At 41.5% G+C, this 18,134-nt stretch overlaps 2 long non-coding RNA genes across 3 annotated transcripts; both read left to right on the plus strand.

The window, feature by feature from the left end:
* Nucleotides 1-563: 563 nt before the first annotated feature.
* Nucleotides 564-5,690, plus strand: LOC119287890. Of its 2 annotated transcripts, XR_005141004.1 has the most exons (6): nt 564-1,243; nt 1,319-1,595; nt 2,714-2,799; nt 3,753-3,940; nt 4,101-4,238; nt 5,446-5,690. It is a non-coding gene; the product is annotated as an uncharacterized LOC119287890 (long non-coding RNA). The 2 variants fall into 2 exon arrangements; XR_005141005.1 differs by lacking the exon at nt 3,753-3,940.
* Nucleotides 5,691-6,970, plus strand: LOC119287889. The gene is made up of 3 exons (XR_005141003.1): nt 5,691-5,776; nt 5,870-5,956; nt 6,759-6,970. It is a non-coding gene; the product is annotated as an uncharacterized LOC119287889 (long non-coding RNA).
* Nucleotides 6,971-18,134: the final 11,164 nt, after the last annotated feature.

An 18,134-nucleotide genomic window follows, 5' to 3' on the forward strand; every position in this document is an offset into this window, starting at 1 on the left:
AAAAATGACACAGTCGGCGAAAAAACAGACTACCATGACTAAACACCTAGCCTATTATAGGCTCCCGATCTCCCAACGGTCGCACCTAGTAACAAAAACTCCCTGGAGTACGGATGAGTGAATCACGACCACGTACGGATCCAAGTAGCGGCACTATAGATAATCTGCAAAAGGTTAATAATTTTTTTTCCATTAAAGATCATTATCATTTCTGCAGTTCCATATCGAGAAATAAGGGATCGAGTCGTTCCCGAGCGCTCTCAGCGATCACGCGATTCTGGCTGTTCGATCCGTTTGCTTGATGCGTTTCCGACCGTCGGATCGAGAGCTGGGAGGAGCTCGGCCGTCGGATCGACCCCGCGCGACTGTAGGAATGAATAGTTACCGTCTCGCGGTAAATATCTGCTGCCACCGCGCGTAATTCCAGTGCCGCGCCGAGGGTATTTTGGGTATTTCGCATTGTGGGTATGTGCGTGTCGATGGGTGGGTGGGTGCTTCCTCTCCTTCCGGGTCCTCACTTTCCCGATTGGGTGAAACCGTAGCCACCACTGCCCGTCGGGCTTCTCTCCTCCACTCCCCATCGCGCCCCTCTCCTCCAATCCCCGCAGCCAAAGACGAGATCTCGCCCTTCGCCGAGCTTGCCACCATCGCTGCTCTCCCCTCGCCATCGCCGGGAGGAGTATGCAGGCCGCCGCTCGTGTCGTTTCTCCGCAGCCGCCACCGCCCCCTTCCCTTCCAAGCCCGCGGAGATGACGGCGCCAGCGCTGGCGCTCGCGGTGGTCGGGTACTGGGCTGCCCGACAGCCACGGGGCTAGGACGCTCTACGTCGCCAGGGACCTCAACCTGTCGACGGCGGGGACTGAGTCGCCGCCGCATCATCTTCTCCTTCTCCCCAACACCGCATGAGTGCGGGTCGCCGTCGCACCAGATGAGATGGGGCTGCAACCACGCCCCCTTCACCTCTTCTACCCAGCCGTGCCACTCGGGACGACAAGATACAGCCGCGGCGGCCGAGATCCAGTTGGTTGCCATCGATATGAGGAACGCTCGTGCCGCTGCTCCGCCGTTCGTCGTCCACTTGGCCGCAACCATCCACAAGAAGAGGTGATGTCACGACAGCAGGGTCCTCACCTGTCTCCGCTCCCTCGTCTCCCCCTTCTGCTGGCAAGGGTGCTGAGCAGCAACAATTCCATCTCCCTCCCCAACACATCCTTGCCTCATCTTGATCTGCAATGAACCAGAGGTGCCAAGTCTCTCCTTACTCTTTCATGGTGAGTCCATTTTTATTGTCCCATGTTTGATGGTTTTCTCCTCTCAGCCCAGAGAGAGATTTGATATGATGATTGAGGTAGAAAGCATGGATTGTTTGGGGCTCCTCTCAAATAAGCTTCTTAATTAAGAGATGAATACAGTCGGAGCCTGGGATTTTTATACACAGAGATGGTGCATAAATAAGCAAAACAAAAAATGTGCCAATGCTTTGCCAGAATTTCGTTGGTCCTCTCAAGATTGTGGCCAAACCAAGATTGAATTTAGAGATGTTTCATATGCTTGGCCGTTGACACACCTCTCTTCAAGGCAAGGTAATTTCCAAGGTGAGCTCATCCTAAGTCACTCAGATATCATGTTATCCTATTGCTGGAAGTTTATTTGTGACATCTCAGTCCAGCATAAGCTTGTTTTGAGGGGATGTCTCTTTTTTTGGTCGTTTAAGTTTGATAGTCTTTGTAATAGCATTCTTACTATATCATCTGAATTTCTAATCTTATGTTCCTGCTATTATGCTCTTGCCGCAAGTGATTACAACGCTAGGACCTGCCCCTGATAAGAACCAGGGCACCCGTTTAAATAGAATGATGACTGTGTGAGGCTTAAAATATCGCCATCATATCAGGTATAATTGAAAACTTTTACAGCCCTCCAAGCCCTATGGGCTGTGCCAGTACTTAGATTTCTGATCCCTCGCGTAAGTTCCTGTAGGTATTGGCATTTAACCTTTATTTACAACTACTAAAGGAATGCATATGGTTGTCCTTAGCACTTATAGTTGATCTTTATCTGAAAATAAACGCCATCTGTTTGCCAACTTTGCTTGGAACAGGGACATGGAAAGATGCAAGCGTTACTATCTTGCAAGCTCGCTCTAAAAGACAAATTTGAATGGATCTTTAATTAGACAACGCAAAAACCTTTCCGTGTTTGTTGAACCCTGTGTACAGTATTTCCTAAGCAATCTCAATCCAATATGTATAAACTTCTACTTGTTTTTTATAGTAATTGTTATTATGCTTTGGCAGTTGACTCGTTATTTGTCCTTTTACCATGTCTGTCCGTTCAGGTGTATTTAGACGTAAGGGTTTGTTTTTTGGAAAAAAATTTAGACGTCAGGTTGCTTTCTGTACTTTGATCTGCAGCTCGTGAGCCTTACGGGTTTGTTTTTTGGGAATTTATTTAGATGTCAGATTGCTTTCTGTACTTTGATCTGCAGCTCATGAGCCTTACATGGGTCCTATAGGATGACATGTACTCGATGTTTACTTCCATTCGTATAGATTCCGGACTCCTTATACACAAAAAACATTAGAGTGGTTCACATAAATGGTTCAGTAAACAGAATGAGCACCTGTAATTTTTCATGAGGCTGATTTTAAGTTCTCAATTTGTTTGCCATGGATTGTTTGGGGCTTCTCTGAAATAAGCTTACCTAATGCAGGAAAACAACATGAATGAGATTAATAGATTTAATGAAGAGATATGCCAGGATTAGGCGGAGATGATGAAAGGCTTTGTAAAAGTCAGGTATAAATTTCGGACTTCCAATTCTGAATTATCCTTTTGGTTGCTGGTTGTGGGCCTTCAATTTTTTAATACAAAATCAAAAGATAAATACACCAGTCAGAATATATGTGTACCGTTGCTGTTTTCTGTAGATCTATCTTCATAGCAACTTTTTTTAATCAATCCAGTGTAGGTATAAGGGTTGTCATCATACACAAATTAGCTAGCTGCATTTGAAATACATACCAAGCTTCACAGTAAGATGGTTTGAAAAACTTATTAGTTTATTTGCTCTGCAGATATGTTTTGAGATTTCCATACAGCCGACCAATGAAATAACACTGGTTTATACTCCCTCCGTCCCAAAATAAGTGTCTCAACCTTAGTACAACTTCGTACTAAAGTTAGCACAAAGTTGAGACACTTATTTTGGGACGGAGGGGGTATAACACATCGTTTCTTCACAATTTGACTACTACGGTCATCGAATCCTTGGAACAGGTAGCCAGCCAAGGTTGCTTCAGCCAAGGATTGCGGATGTTTTGTTTGGCTTGCATGAATTAAACCATGCTTCCAGTTTTAAAGTACACTTGAGCAACAGTTCCTGATAGTTCCAAGCTGATGTTTGTTTCCCTTGCATGAATTGAACATGCTACTCTAAAATCAGATAGCAGACAACTGTAGGTTTATTTTTTAGTTTAAGTATAGTAGCTACTAGCTACTGTATGTGCCATGCGAGCAGGTTGTAAAATATGCAAACCCCTGATGTATACTAGGAAGTGTTTGTTCATTAGTATGGAAACATGTGTCATAGTGTCTAGGACCCGCCGGTGAGCTGGTCCACTCTTTAGTTTTCCACCTTTTACTTTTAGAGTTTAATTTTGTTGTCCTTTCCTACGGATTTTCATTATTTCTCTTCTTTATATGTTCAAATTGTAAAGGAGGTAAAATGCACGTGTATGTCCTTGATTCAGATCTCTGTGATTTATATATGTGCTCACGAGGACATTCCCATTGCATCTGAATTGACAAGTTGAAGAATCTGGTCTTTTTGTGCTTGCCTACAAAACTGTCATATCTTATATTTGTTGGTCAAATAAAAACGAATGATGGTTGATTGTCTCGACTATGAATGAGCATTTCTGGATTGTAGAACAAAGAGGTGCCTTATTATCCTTTCTATCATCTACATGTTTGTCTCTACATTTTCCTCGAGCGTATTGGTTTCTAATACCATTTTTAAGCCCCGTGGAACCTTCGAATGTTCGAAGAAACTTGCTCTCAGTTCTGTGTGACCAAGTTTATGTTTTTCTGTTGTACAGTGTCCCGGGCAAAAGGACCAAGTTTTGGCGGGTGGGTGTCGGGAGTCTAGTTGGTTGGCTTCAGCCTTTGAGGTGCTGCAGGCTAGCGGTGCCGCCTCTGAGTGTCTCCTCGTCTCACTCCCTTGGCACCTTCGGCCGGTAAGATTTTCCTTTCTCTCTCTCTGACCATACGTCGATTTTTGTTTATTAAACTTTCTTATCCATAATGATTATCCCTCTTTTGTTTTATTGTATTGTTAGCCAATTAAAAGTATTTTATTGTAGGTGTATATTTTTCTGTATGGTATATATTATGCGAGTTATTTCTAACACATCTTCATCATATTTTTAGAATAGCTGCTCCTATATTTTTTAGTGCCTGTTGTACTTTGTTTAAATGTTTCTTCTTGGTAGGATAAGTTGTAAATAATGGATGAAGAATACCTTTTCAAGCTTAAGCATTTGATTTCTGGCGATGTGGTGTTTTCTCTTTACAGATGATCTTTCTGCTTTCTTTTTACTAAATAGACAAGTTGGATCCAGTGTATCTGCATGTGTCCATGTGTGTTTTGGGTGAATACGCAATGAAACGCGGGAAAATGGCCTCTATTTGACATTGTCGTGCTGAAAGATTCATTCACATGTCTGTAACTTTGTATCTTGGTTCTGTTTCTATTGTTAGTTCCAAAAGATATATCCACTTCTTGGCGACTTTTAACTCTGTAACATGTCTATTCTTAGTGTAGATATAATTTTTATTCTAGCTGCATTGATGTGAGCGAGCAGATTTCTTATGGGGAATGGCGATGATTGCTTGAGCTTTCATTTGATCCCCTTTCTATCCCAAACATAGTTTTCGCACAGTCGCTGTATGTACTGGTTCCGGATACTCCATGTAGCGGTTTTTATTTGTTTTTATTCATATAAGTACTAGATTCCCGTACAAAACATAGATGAACTGCACTATATGTTTACTGATATGTTGGGCCCAAATAAAATGTCTTCGTGCTTCACTTTTGGCTACTTTGATTCTAATGCACATATGTGCATTCCTTTTTTTGTCATTCACTTTGTTGTTCATTTGATTGTCCATTTCTTCATTTTTAATGACAAAGCATGTTTTTCTTTTCTTTTCGAATTAGCTTAAAATCACAATCAAAGAGTTAACTTTTTACTTAATTTTCATAAACAACTGTCCATATGGCTTAAGAAAGGTGAAGAGCAAGGCCAATCAGGATTTATCTATGGTTGGTTTCTTGATCCAGATTCGTTAACAAGGTTTACTAAAGGCAAGTTGGTTTTACCGAGCGAGGCAGATAAATTTATTAATACTTGCAATATACGTCTCAGAGATTATTTGCGTCAGGTTCAAGTGAAGTGCCACCTGTGAAGTTGATTGACAAGGTAGTTGAATGAAGCCACTTATTAGCACCTTGCTTGCTCTTCTTTCTTTTTGGAGCCAAAAGATCCATCGGCGCTCCACTACTGGGCTTTGATTTGAAGAGACTGCTGGGAAAGGCTATCTCGGTCATCTTCCGTCTGATACATAGGTCAAACCAGGACTCACACACTCTCTCGCCGATATTTCCCTTCGCTCCCGTGAATACATCATCTTCTGCGCATGGCGCCGCCGCCTTGGATCGGCCCTCCGTCGCGTCGCTTCGGTCGTCACCACGCATCTCAGCTCCAATAACCAGGTCAGGCCTCACCTACGCACCTCACATGGTTTCTATTCCTTCTTAGCCCTAAATATGTGTCTGCAATCTGAGGACTTTCTTGGATCTATTCAGGTCGTGATGGCTGACGACGAGCTCCAGGTTCATGGCTCACCAGGCTCCACTGGCTCCACAAACAGCTGTCTGCAGGCACTTGCATAGGTCAGCTGAGATGCGTCACGTCCCCTCTGGTTTATCTAGACGGCTGCAAAAGTAGGGTCAGAAATTAAAGAGGGGAGCCAAATGAGAGCACGGCTTAGAAATAGCCAGGGTAGTCCAAGGTCGAATCCAGGAAAATTTGACAATGGATTCAGTTAGTATACAAATATGCACGTTGAATTAATATAATGGGCTATTTCCCCATGCACGCACACACACTCGAGGGTTGGACGCGAGTACATGAGCTAATCAATTTTAGGTCCCTTGTGTTGTCTTGGGGTGTGATCAGAGTTTCGGAGGATCAACAGAGTTTAGCAACGGATAACAGAGTTTTGCAATGTCCGCACTTTCAGAAAGGGGGAGCGTGGTCCTATCACCTCCACAAGGCTCCGCCAGTGCCAGTATGTGACTCGGCAATCTCTATAATCGAAGGAGATACTCTCGGATATAGGCAGTGCCATCAGCAGAAAGAAACATACACATGATCTAGGAATATCAAATAAATAATGATAATTGCATCCATGTCTTGGGATGATTTAAACTCTATTTCTTTGATACTGTGTAGGTAGGTTTCTTTAGAAAGACCAAGCATTATACGAATTTGCTTTCTGTCTTTCCACAATATATGTTAGTATCAGTCTTACCTTCTGAGCTACTCTTGCTATGATGGCAGCCTGATTACCAGAGACTTAGCGTCTCTTATTTATCACTATGTTTTTTTTCAAATTCCTCTCCTGTATTGTGATCTCAATTGCTTTAAGCAGTTCCCCTGACTTTATGTTTTGCGTTCTTGGGTCCCGCACAGAACAGTTCTTGACAGCCTCCTAGCACACCTTGGGTGTGCTATTAGATGGGGCCTCTCCTAATTCACAACTGCTCCTATGCCTATCAAGGTGATTTCATCTTGCTGTACATGTATTGCACTTCCAGGATGCTTGAGTGCAGAAATTATTGTATTCCATATATCTCACAATTTGTTTGTATCGGGTTCACGTGAGGCAGATGAATTACGCCACATGTCAGTATGCTTATTATGGCTCCATAGTTGGCTGTCCTTGTGTGTTTTCGCTTTTGATATTGAACTTTGTGTTGAATGGCCGTATTCTGCGGTCGGTTGAATGCACCGAGTTTGATCCTGTCTTATAATCTGATGTTGATCTTGAGATCCATTTTGTTTTACTTCTGTCACAATTGAAGGTTTCTCTAATTCATTATCATCCTGTATAAGTGCAAATGCTATATTTAGGTTTCTATTGGCATGTTGTTTTACTTCTGTCACAATTAAATACCGGCACCCTCGCGCCAAGGCGCGATCCCAATCTAGTAACCCAAAATAGTGCACATATCCCTATCTGAATATCTCCCGCAATATTTGACTTCACTCCATTCAGCCACTCCCAAATGTCGTGTTAATACTAATTGAAGGATTAATGTTGAAGGATATATGTATCGTACGAACCTGCTTGACCAATTGATAAACAATAAAGTATCCAAAATACCCCTAACTACTCAATATATTACTGAAAATCTGTTGTAGTATTGGCTCATCTGAGCCATCCAATGCGGCTCAAATAAACCTGATTTGTAAAAGAACTCAAGAACACGGTCAGGTGACCATTGCTAAACTCTCTGAGACAACTCTCCTACTAACTACAACTACTTAAACACGTGGCATGTGAATCATTTATGCTTCTCCTCCATAAGTTTAAAAGAATTTCACTACAATGGATATCGTGGACCAGATTCTCAAAGTTTGAAGGGCCGGGTCAACCCTCTGCCCTATGTTGTTCTAAGACCCGCGTCCACTCAACTGACCGCCACCCTGGCTTAATCGCCTTCACCATCTCATCCCTTCCGCTGATGATGTGGTATGATGAGCTTTGCTCCATGCTTCTTCAAGCCGCAACAAGCTCATCTCGTGGCAGCTGATAATGGTGACAATCTGGCAGATAGAAAGGTCAATTGCGTAACATAACACAAAATTGATGCCTTTATCGTTTTCAACCGCGTACTCTAAGGGCATTAGACACTTCCATAGGACATCAAAGTGTTGCGTCCACACAACAAGCTCCTGACTAAAATAGCACCCCTTCTAGATGAATAGCATTCATGCTCACATGTGAATTGCTCCTGCTCCAATCAAATTTGGATCTATTCTGCTGCCATGGTCGACTGCCCAGTGGCAAGGACTTCTCACCCCACGTGCTTTTAGGTCCAGTAAGAGCGGTGCTATACCCATTGTAATTGTGACGAGTAATAAGTCTTTTGCAGTTGAATAAACACAAAAAGAAAATACTCTTTTAATAACTGTTTTAATTTGGCGGGATGTACTGAAACTATCCTTATATGCCATAGTTATTAGGTGGAGCATAAAGTGTATTTTGACTCACATAGGTCCTCTTAGCCCATAAACTTTACATGGTTAATTCCGTGCCATGGCTTGATATGATGAGTGCAAAGGCTATATCTCACAGTGTGATCATCTAAAGAACTACACTGTCAGCTTGAAATTACTTATCAGAACTTCTATCAGAAAGTTGTAAACATGTGCTCTTTATAATAATGTCGAATAGCGCGAAAGCATCAATATCGTGGTTGTTGCACCATACATTATCCAAACCTTAATGTAATGGTGGTCCTAATTATTCTAGGGTGAGAAGAGAGGTAGAACATGCTCATATATAGTTTGCAGCCTGTGCGGGATAGGAGCAGAGCTCGGTGTTGCTACATGGAACATACTCATATATAGCTTGCGAAGAAGCCATCAACCCATTTGTATACATTGGAAAGGAGTAGAGCCACTCATGTAATGTAGACAAGTTCTGTACGTAGTTAGAATTGGAATCACACTTGCAATGCCCCAAAAATCCACTGACATCCTAGGACTAGGAAGCATCAGGATTTGTGATTATGCGTACCTAGATTTCTATACACGAGGTAACAATATCAGTGTGCTTGCCTGCTGGAGGTGTATTTTTTAAACAGATTCACCATGGACGACAGTAATAGCAGTCACGACCAAGCAATTCGAAGGATTCAGCTCAGCCCGCCTTGAAAGTTCCATGCAATTGTCATTTGGCTACGCGATGGGGAGATGCCGTAGTCTGGTTTGTTCCATTCGTGATTCAGCAATCTAGATGGTATGCCAAATCATGGATTGCTCCTGAAAAAGGAGTTCATTTGTTTTCTCCAAGTTTGCTGAATTATTGGAATTTGGAACCATGACTAATTTGGTCCAAAGCAAAAAAATACCACTATTTCTGAAGTTACTCTCCACTCATTCGGTATCTCTCATTTTAGAAGGCATCTTTTTATGTGCGGCCGAACAGTGGGAATCAAGCCCCCGGAACAGAGTCTTGACAACAAATGTGGCTAAAAAGTCAAAACAGAACAGAGGCGTCAAAAAGTTGTTGTGCTGTTTCACTGTAGTACAATTTCAGCTAATTAACCATTCACTACTAGGGAAAAGCCTAGCAGTAGTGCTGGTTTTTGGCTTATCAGTTGCGTGGGTAACCGCGCTACTGTTACGGTGCTACAGCTAAAGGTTAGCAGTAGCGTTTGTTGACACGCGCTACTGCTATATCTACTTAGTAGTAGCGCGTGCTGCAACCGCCGCTACTGGTAATTACTAGTAGTGCATCTCATTGCCCGCGCTACTACTATTATTTAGTATTCTATTTTTTTATATCGTATTCATACACCTTTATACAAGTTTTCATACAGTAGCAATTTAGAGATTGTTTTTACATTATAATGAGTTATTAAATCAATAGGTGAAAGAACCGTGGATTAGTTTCAAATGGATGGATCCTAAGTGATCAAGTCATGGATTATCGAGTGATAATCCATGACTTGATCACTTAGGATCCACCCACTTGAAACTAATCTGTGATTCTTTCACCCAATGATATAATAACTCATCATCATCATCATCATATTCATGTAAAAACTCTTGCATCACATCATCACCAACAAAACTAGCTAATAATCATCATAGTCATTACCACCAACACTATTTAATCATCATAGTCACAATGTAACTATCTAATCACCACCAACACTGACTAATAATAATCATCATAGTCATCATCACCAACACTCATTCTTGCTAGCTAATCACTCCTGCTGCTATCTCTCAGCTAAAATATCATAGAATATGTGTAGCACTCCTGATTCATCATATTGGAGCATGCAGATGAACCTATCTCCTAATTGTGGATTGCGCTTTTCATTGCAGCCCCCTAGTAATTCTCTACGATCCTTCACAATTTTGCTTTAGTCTTTGACTATTAACACTTGCTCGTTTTTAGAAATCTTGAATACATTCATGTGCCATGTACGATGTCTTGGCTGTAAGCTAACCATGGACAAGCGACCTTTAACCTGGATCCAATGAGGCACAACTATCATCGGGATTCCCTGTTGAAGAACATCGTAGTAACATACTTAGCAATGAAGTTTAGCTTAAAAACTAATGTATGCGAAAGATGCACTGAGGACAAATAGTAAAAATCTTACCATCTTTCTAAATAGATATGACCGTAGTTCAATACGAATACTATTGGTCGCACGTTTTGAGTACTAAGATTTTCATGTCCAGGAAAATAATTTGTCTTGACAGTATCAAGATCCTCAAGCCATGAAAGATAATGACTTATCTCCTCGCAGTTTAGTTCAGCCCCGGGACAGTAGTAGGTCATGTCTACCAAGCGCCGGACATATTTGCTTGATTTGAAATAAGCTGTCAATAGAAATTAGTTGTCAAATATGTTTTAATAAACAATATCCAAGACATAAATATGGTTGAGAAACTCACATAATGGTAGAACTAGAGGCGTCTGCACACCCACCCAGATGTCAATATTACCTTCAATATCATCTTTCGGACGAATATCAAAGGTGATAAGCATATCAGGCTCAAATGCATAAGCCTTACATAGTGCTCTCTATTTTTTGCTTTCAAAATGAGTGTAGGTGTCTGCGTTGTATAATTTTGCGGAAAAAGTATAACCATGCTCGGTCCTCAAGTTAACTCTCTTTACCTCCATAGTTTCCATACTACTGAAACCAACCTTATCCAAGACATACATGCTTGCATGGCAGGGGATACGCTAGTAAAATAGTAAAAATTTAAAATTATAAGTTGAAGCAAAAGAAGCAGAAGTCATGCTTAATTAAGAAAAAAGACTTGTCGTTCTGACTTACTATATCCACTTCGAAGGTCTCATCTAGCTTGATGCTGAAGCGCCAACCACCAACTAGGTGAGGCCTGTCGCACAGGCCGCAGTCGTCTTCACAATATTCACACATACCGAATTCCTTTTCGTCGTCAGACATTTTCTATGTTCATAGTTGAAATATTAATTAAAAATCGATCGAAGGCATCTACCAAGAAACTAAACACACAGATCACTATTACTCAATATGCAACGGGTTGACTTCCTAAACTCTCATCTCACGTATATGGTGGGAACTCCCTCTGATATTTTCGACCGTCGGTAATGGTCGCTACTCCTCCTTTCCATAGTGCAATACAAATATCTAGCACAAGGAAAAGAAGGAGAAGCGACCCCCACGACAACAGTCGGCATTCTTCTTCTCTCATATATGATGGACACACCCTCAACAATTTTTCGACCATCGATGATGGTCGCTACTCCTTCCCCTAGTGCATAACAAAGGTCTAGCACAAAGAGAAGAAGGAGAAGCGACCCCGATGACAATAGACGGCATTCTTCTTCTCTCATATATGGTGGAGTCTCTCCCTCGTCTGTTTTTTGACTGTCATGTATGGAGCCCCGACAGACTTAAAGTCAACTCGAAATGTCGTTTACTTCTCTTTCTAGCAAATCCGGGGCACTCGACATTTCCTACATATTCTAGCACAAGTCATGCTTAAATTCATGGAAAAATTTGGCATGACCTTTGGTAAAATAGGACATATCGAGAGCCTGAAATTTGCTAGAACGGAAATGAATCAACACTCTGTCAAAACATAGGTCACTCGGAAATGAATCAACACTTCGCACATGAGCATAAATTGATGTTCATTTCATTTCAATGGTTCAATATTGACAAAAACATTTCAATATATCTTATAATCCGAACATTTCATTTGGTTAAGAAGTATAACTAAATAGCCTAGTTCTACTATATTCAATACCGAGGAGTGGAGAAGGAGGAGGTGGACTTTTAGTTCCCGACTCGGGTGTAGAGGAAGTAGAGGTAGCTCGGATGACGATCACTCCAAGGAGACACGACTCTACAAAACCGGCATATTCCACTGAGTAAAATTTTCATTAGATCATCAAATCTCATATAGCATTCTTTGATGACAAAGTGATAATGACATAACTTCAACTAGTTCTATTAATTCAACTAATTCAACTAAGCACTTACTAAAAATAAACTAGTTCTATTAATTTTCTTACTAAAAATAAACTAGTTCTATAGTAAAATTTTAATTAGATAATTAAATCTCATATACCTACATTTTCTTACTAAAAATAAACTACCTCTATTAATTCAACTAGTTCAACTAAGCACTTACTATAAATAAAAATAATTAATTTTCTTACTAATTCAACTAAGTAATAACAGTAATAAAATTTTAACTAGTTGGGAGGGAGGAGGTGGTGGGCCGAATGAGGAGGGAGGAGGGCGTGGGAGGTGGGAAGAGAGAGGAGGCGGGGGAGGGAGGAGGGGGCGGGCCGGAGGAGGAGGAGGAGGGGGAGGAGGAGGGAGGAGGGGTGGAAGGAGGGAGGAGAGAGGAGGGCTGTCGGTGGAGGGCTTGGACGGACGAGGAGGGGAGGGGGGCACTACAAAAAAATACACTTCCGTGATGATACGTGTTGGTCACAGTAGGTCGCGTTTTTTCTCATGCATGTATATCCATTACAAATTTATGACAGAATCAAGATAGTCATACCTGTGCTGTCGTAGAAGTGTTCCATGATATTACCAAAATTATCATCACGGAAAGTGTCCACTTCCATGACGATAAATCGCGCGTCACAGAAGTGCTTTCGTCAAGGGTGACCGACACGTTGGCATCCACCCTAACGGAACTCCGTTAAGCTATCGGGTCGGGTTTTGGATCCGATAACCCATTAACAACCCCGACCAATGGGGATTTTCCACGTGTAAAATCATCATTGGCTGGAGGAAACACGTGTCTGCTCATCGTTGGGACAGATGTCATCCACTCATTGGACGGAAGGCGCCTATGATACGTCGACATGTGGCACGACCCAACAGAGGCCCATTCCTGTGAAAAGGCCGGCCCGTTTGACTTGGCCAAATGTGGCGGGCCGGCCCATGGAAAATCCTGTTAACGGCCTGTTTGCATATAGCCAATTTACAGCCCGCTAACCCAAGGCCCGTTATGCCCTATCCAAATTAGGCCCAGTAGCGTCATCTGGGCCACCAATATGATTCCAGCCCGTTTTCACTTCTGGCCCATGTATGGCCCATGATGTCTTTCGTTACATATGAGGCCCTATGTAACTCTTGGCCTATTAACGGCCCATAGTGAAACTGGCCCATAATGAACAGTGTATCACTTTACACCCATTAATGCCCCGTGGTGAAACTGGCCCGTAATGAACAATGTATCACTTTATACCCATTAACGGACCGTTATTCCATTGGACCATTTCCAGCCCATTTATCTTTCGGCCTTCTCGGAGCCCATTTATTCTTGGGCTCATTTCCAGCATTCGTATACTTACGGCCCGTTACTGTCATTTTCTACTTGTGGGCCAAATTCAGCCCTTGGTTACAGTCGGCCCGTTTGTGGTCCGTTAATACGTTGGGTCATTTTCATAGCGTCATGAAATACGACCTATTAACGATGGCCCGTTATGGTCGGCCATGAACAGACGATTCCAACTCTAGCCCGTTTACGGCCATAATGCGGCCTGTTATTGGCCCATGTTATCATACTGCCCGTATAAGGCCCATTGATGATACGGCCCGTAGAAAGCCCATTGTTTCTACGGCCCTTAGAAGGCCCATTGTTTCTACGGCCCGTAGAAGGCCCACTGTTTCTACGGCCCGTAGGAGGCCCAGTGTCACTACAGTAAATATTAGCCCATGGTTATTCTAGCCTAGTTTTGAAAAATTGGTTATTGCAGCCACTAGCAAACCGCGGAAAAAGAACTGCAATGACTACAAGCAAACAAATAAACAAGACAACATGGAAATAAATAAGCAAGCAACTTATGCTAGGCTATCACGGCTATCACATATTACATCCACTGGGCATCAAAGTTCGCCACGAGTGCAAATAAACACGCCGACAAAAGAATATACAAAACTAAGAGCACTTCAGAAGGCACTAGGCCTGGCCAGGAAGGGCCCCCAAACAGCTGAAGAAGCTGAGTAGACCTCAGTTTTGTCAACGATAGATGCATCAACACTAGATTTAAGGCTTGATGGTGCGCACGGCAATCCTTTGACATCTTCATTGCATCTTTGACTTCAAGTCGGAGCTGAGCTGAAGCAAGCATTTCTGCTTTAAGTTGACACTACTAGGAAAACGACTATAGATGAAATGGACACTAATGACGCACTATGTGTGTGGTGCGCCATTAGTATATGGCAATGGCGCACCACATACAGGTGCGCCATTAATAATATATTACTAATGGCGCACCTGGTGTGTGGTGCGCCATTAGTAGTTTTGAAAAAAATAAAAAAAATAAAATTTGTCACTAATGGCGCACCGTGGGATAGTGCGTCGTTACTAGTTGACATAGTAATGGAGCACCACACCCACGGTGCACCATTAGTAGTTTTGAAAAAAATAAAAAATTGTGTTAGTAATGGAGCACCAGTGGACAGTGCGCCATTACTAGTTTTAACTAGTAATGGCGCACTGTCAACTAGTGCGCCATTACTAAGTTTTTTTCCAAAAAAAAATCATTTTATTTAAAACTAGTAATGGCGAACCGTGGGTGTGGTGCGCCATTACTAGTTTAACTAGTAATGGCGCACCACTCCCACGGTGCACCATTACTAACTTGGCCCAAAAATTCCCCCGAATGCACCCCCCTCCCCCGCGGACCGCCTTTTCAGTTTTAAAAAAATAAAAGAAAATGATGAAAATGTCAAAAAAAATTAATAAAAGAAAATAAGTTTCCCATGTGATATGTGGTCTAGTTGTTGGGAAAATTTATAAATATGAATTTCGACTTTATTTGTAAAATCTCTCTGTAAATTTGTAAAATGGGCATAACTTTTCCATACGAACTCGGATTAAAATGTTTTTTATATGAAAAATCATCTACTCGAAAAGTTTCATCCGAATTTAACCAGGGTAACAATGTTAAACATTTTCAAAATCCCCAAAAACCTAACAGAAAAAAAGTTACGGGGCTTTCAAGATCTAGAGGCAAAAAAATTCAAAATATTTCAAACTTACTAGTGTCGCACTGTGGATGTGGTGCACCTCTAGTAACAGACAAAAATTGGTTCTGAATTTTTTTTAATTTTTTTCAAAAAATGGTACGTAATATGACAGGGAGGTCTGAAATATTTTTCAAAATTTCATCATAGTCATGAACATGAACAAAGTCCTAGACATCGACAAGGTATAATAGGATTGATATGCTAGATATATCAACAAGTGCGTGTGAAGTGAGCTGTTGCTGGGGTCGGATAGAACACTGAAGTTATGCGTGCTTGGGCTGGAGTAGTATGAGGATGGGTGACCTTTCGGGAAGTTTGACCACGGAGTGCGATTTGACCTGAGATTAAGCATATTGACCCGAGATTAAGCCATAGTGACCTGAGATTAAGAAAAAAACGAAAAAAAAAATTGAATTTTTTTTTAAAAAAATATTACTAATGGCGCACTTCTATGTGGTGCGCCATTAGTATACCAGATACTAATGGCGCACCGTGGGCTATACTAATGGCGCACCAGCGGTGCACAATTAGTATACAAGATACTAATGGCACATCACAGGTGCGCCATTAGAAAAAAAATCTAATGGCGTGGTGCTAGTGGCGCACCTATAGTGCGCCATTAGTAGCAAAAACAGGTGCGTCACTAGCAGCCCTTTTTCTAGTAGTGTGAGACTGAAGAAGTCGAACTGATTGAGGCAGCGACTGCACAGAGGTTGTCTCACACCTGCTGGTGAGTAGCTTCAACTCACTGTCTTCATCAAGACATGACCTTGGGGTCATCTCGCTGTCCTCAAGATGGTTTGGCTCAATATCTTCCCTAAAGTTCTGCCTGGCGTAAGAAATACGACTCTGAAAGAGAAACAAGGAGATACGTAACAGGTTTCACAATTTAATAAATGGATCTGTTCTGCATAAGGAACATGTTTTTACAACTACAGTTTGAAACTGGTAGTTGTTGCAAACATCCAATCAGATGTAAATAGCAAAGCAAACAGCAGTGGAGGAAATGATGCCTACCCAAATCTATACTAGAACAAAGTTTCAAGGCTTGAGAAGGATGAACTTACATTACATGTTAACATGGGCTGGATAAAGCCCTTCTCCATGTTGATGGAAGGATAATTCAATAAATTCCCCAACGAAAATTCTTTATAAGCGTTGCCATTATTCTACATTTTGCAAAGAGTAAATATAGATCAAATAATATTGGAAGAAACAGAGGATAATGAAGCTCAGGTGCAGACTGATGATACATAATCAAATAGAAATTAATTAAGTACAGTGTTACAAGGCAAAAGGAAGAGAGGTACTGACGAGAGCAAAGGAGAGCCCATTATTGTTTTGAGATTGTATGATCCTTTGAGCAAGGAGATTCATCTGAAACTAGTTTTCATACAAGAGAGAAGGTAAGGCACAAGCAGAAATTTAGGAGTTCAAATTTTGAATTGATATCATAGACAATTCTAATAGGGGTTTGGCCACTGGAGTAGGGGTAAAGTGTGGTACAGTTGGCCTGTGTTTTCTGTGGCTACTGATCTATCTGATTTAACAGGTATCACTACCTTTTCCAAATACCTAGTTTGTACTCCTTGAGGATCTGCACTCACCCTCTTCCTTTTGGACATCTATTACGAAAGAACAACATTTGACTGGAAAAACATAGTGTGACGACACATGGAATAGGTACAGAAAATGGATAGGTATGGCATACAATCATATATGATGCTTAAACTAAGCAGATGGTGTAACAAAGTAGAAGTAATGCAAGAGGTCAGATGCAAAATATGTGCGACCAATACAACTTTGCAAAGCTAGAGCAAGCACCTTGATGGGTGAATAAGATAGGCCATCCTCCACCATGCCAAGTTTGTTAGCCAGTGGATCGTTCCGCAATATTCCTCTCGTGCGCCCATTCTCATATTCATTTTGATAATGTTCAATATATGACATGCATGAAAACATAAAAACAAGTGAGATTTTCTTTGTAATGCGGAAGTGATTCTAATCCAATACTGCCTCCCTATAAACCCCTTTGTGCTATCTTTGTAATTCTTTTAAAAGATGTCATGCATGCTGTAATTTGTTGTGTGCATTAATATAATGTGGCCTACTACTCAAAATATGAGAGCTCCAGAAGTGATGACACTTCGCAGATGATAGCTTCAACTTATAGTAAAGAAGAACAAGTCGACCTGACTTGATAGATTCAAAATATACTAAGGGAGAACAACTCGACCTGACCAGTGGACAGCAAGAGAAGAGTATCATCTTAAAGAAGAGCAGAAGAGAAAGCAGATTGAAGATATTTCAAGTCTTTCAATACAATGTTGGTTGGACACCCATGATGAACCAGAGCGCACAGAGAAATACTATTCTTTCCAGTCTCTCCATATGTGGCTCACATGCATTTCGAAACTAAAGGAGGAACATTTAGCTCACCAATTAAACATCTCTCAGTTTTACTAATATCAGCAATAATATCAGATATGAATTTGTACAATTAAGCTTGTTTAGCTCGATGAGTGGAGCAGTGCTATTACGACACGAACCACGTAGGCTGATTGTGGTCATCATAAAATGGGGAAAACATAAGCATGATGAGTACAATGTTGACCGTGGCAGTGGGATGGCAGATCTGAAGCAGCAAACCGCGCAAAGGTATGGACAAGAAAGTACGGTCAACAAGTGAGAAAGAAATGCAATTATGCTGTCTCTCTATATGTCGCGACATGCATTTGGAAACTCAAGTAGGACCTTTAGCTAACCAATT

Source organism: Triticum dicoccoides, chromosome 4A (assembly GCF_002162155.2).
Source record: "Triticum dicoccoides isolate Atlit2015 ecotype Zavitan chromosome 4A, WEW_v2.0, whole genome shotgun sequence".
NCBI lineage: Eukaryota > Viridiplantae > Streptophyta > Magnoliopsida > Poales > Poaceae > Triticum > Triticum dicoccoides.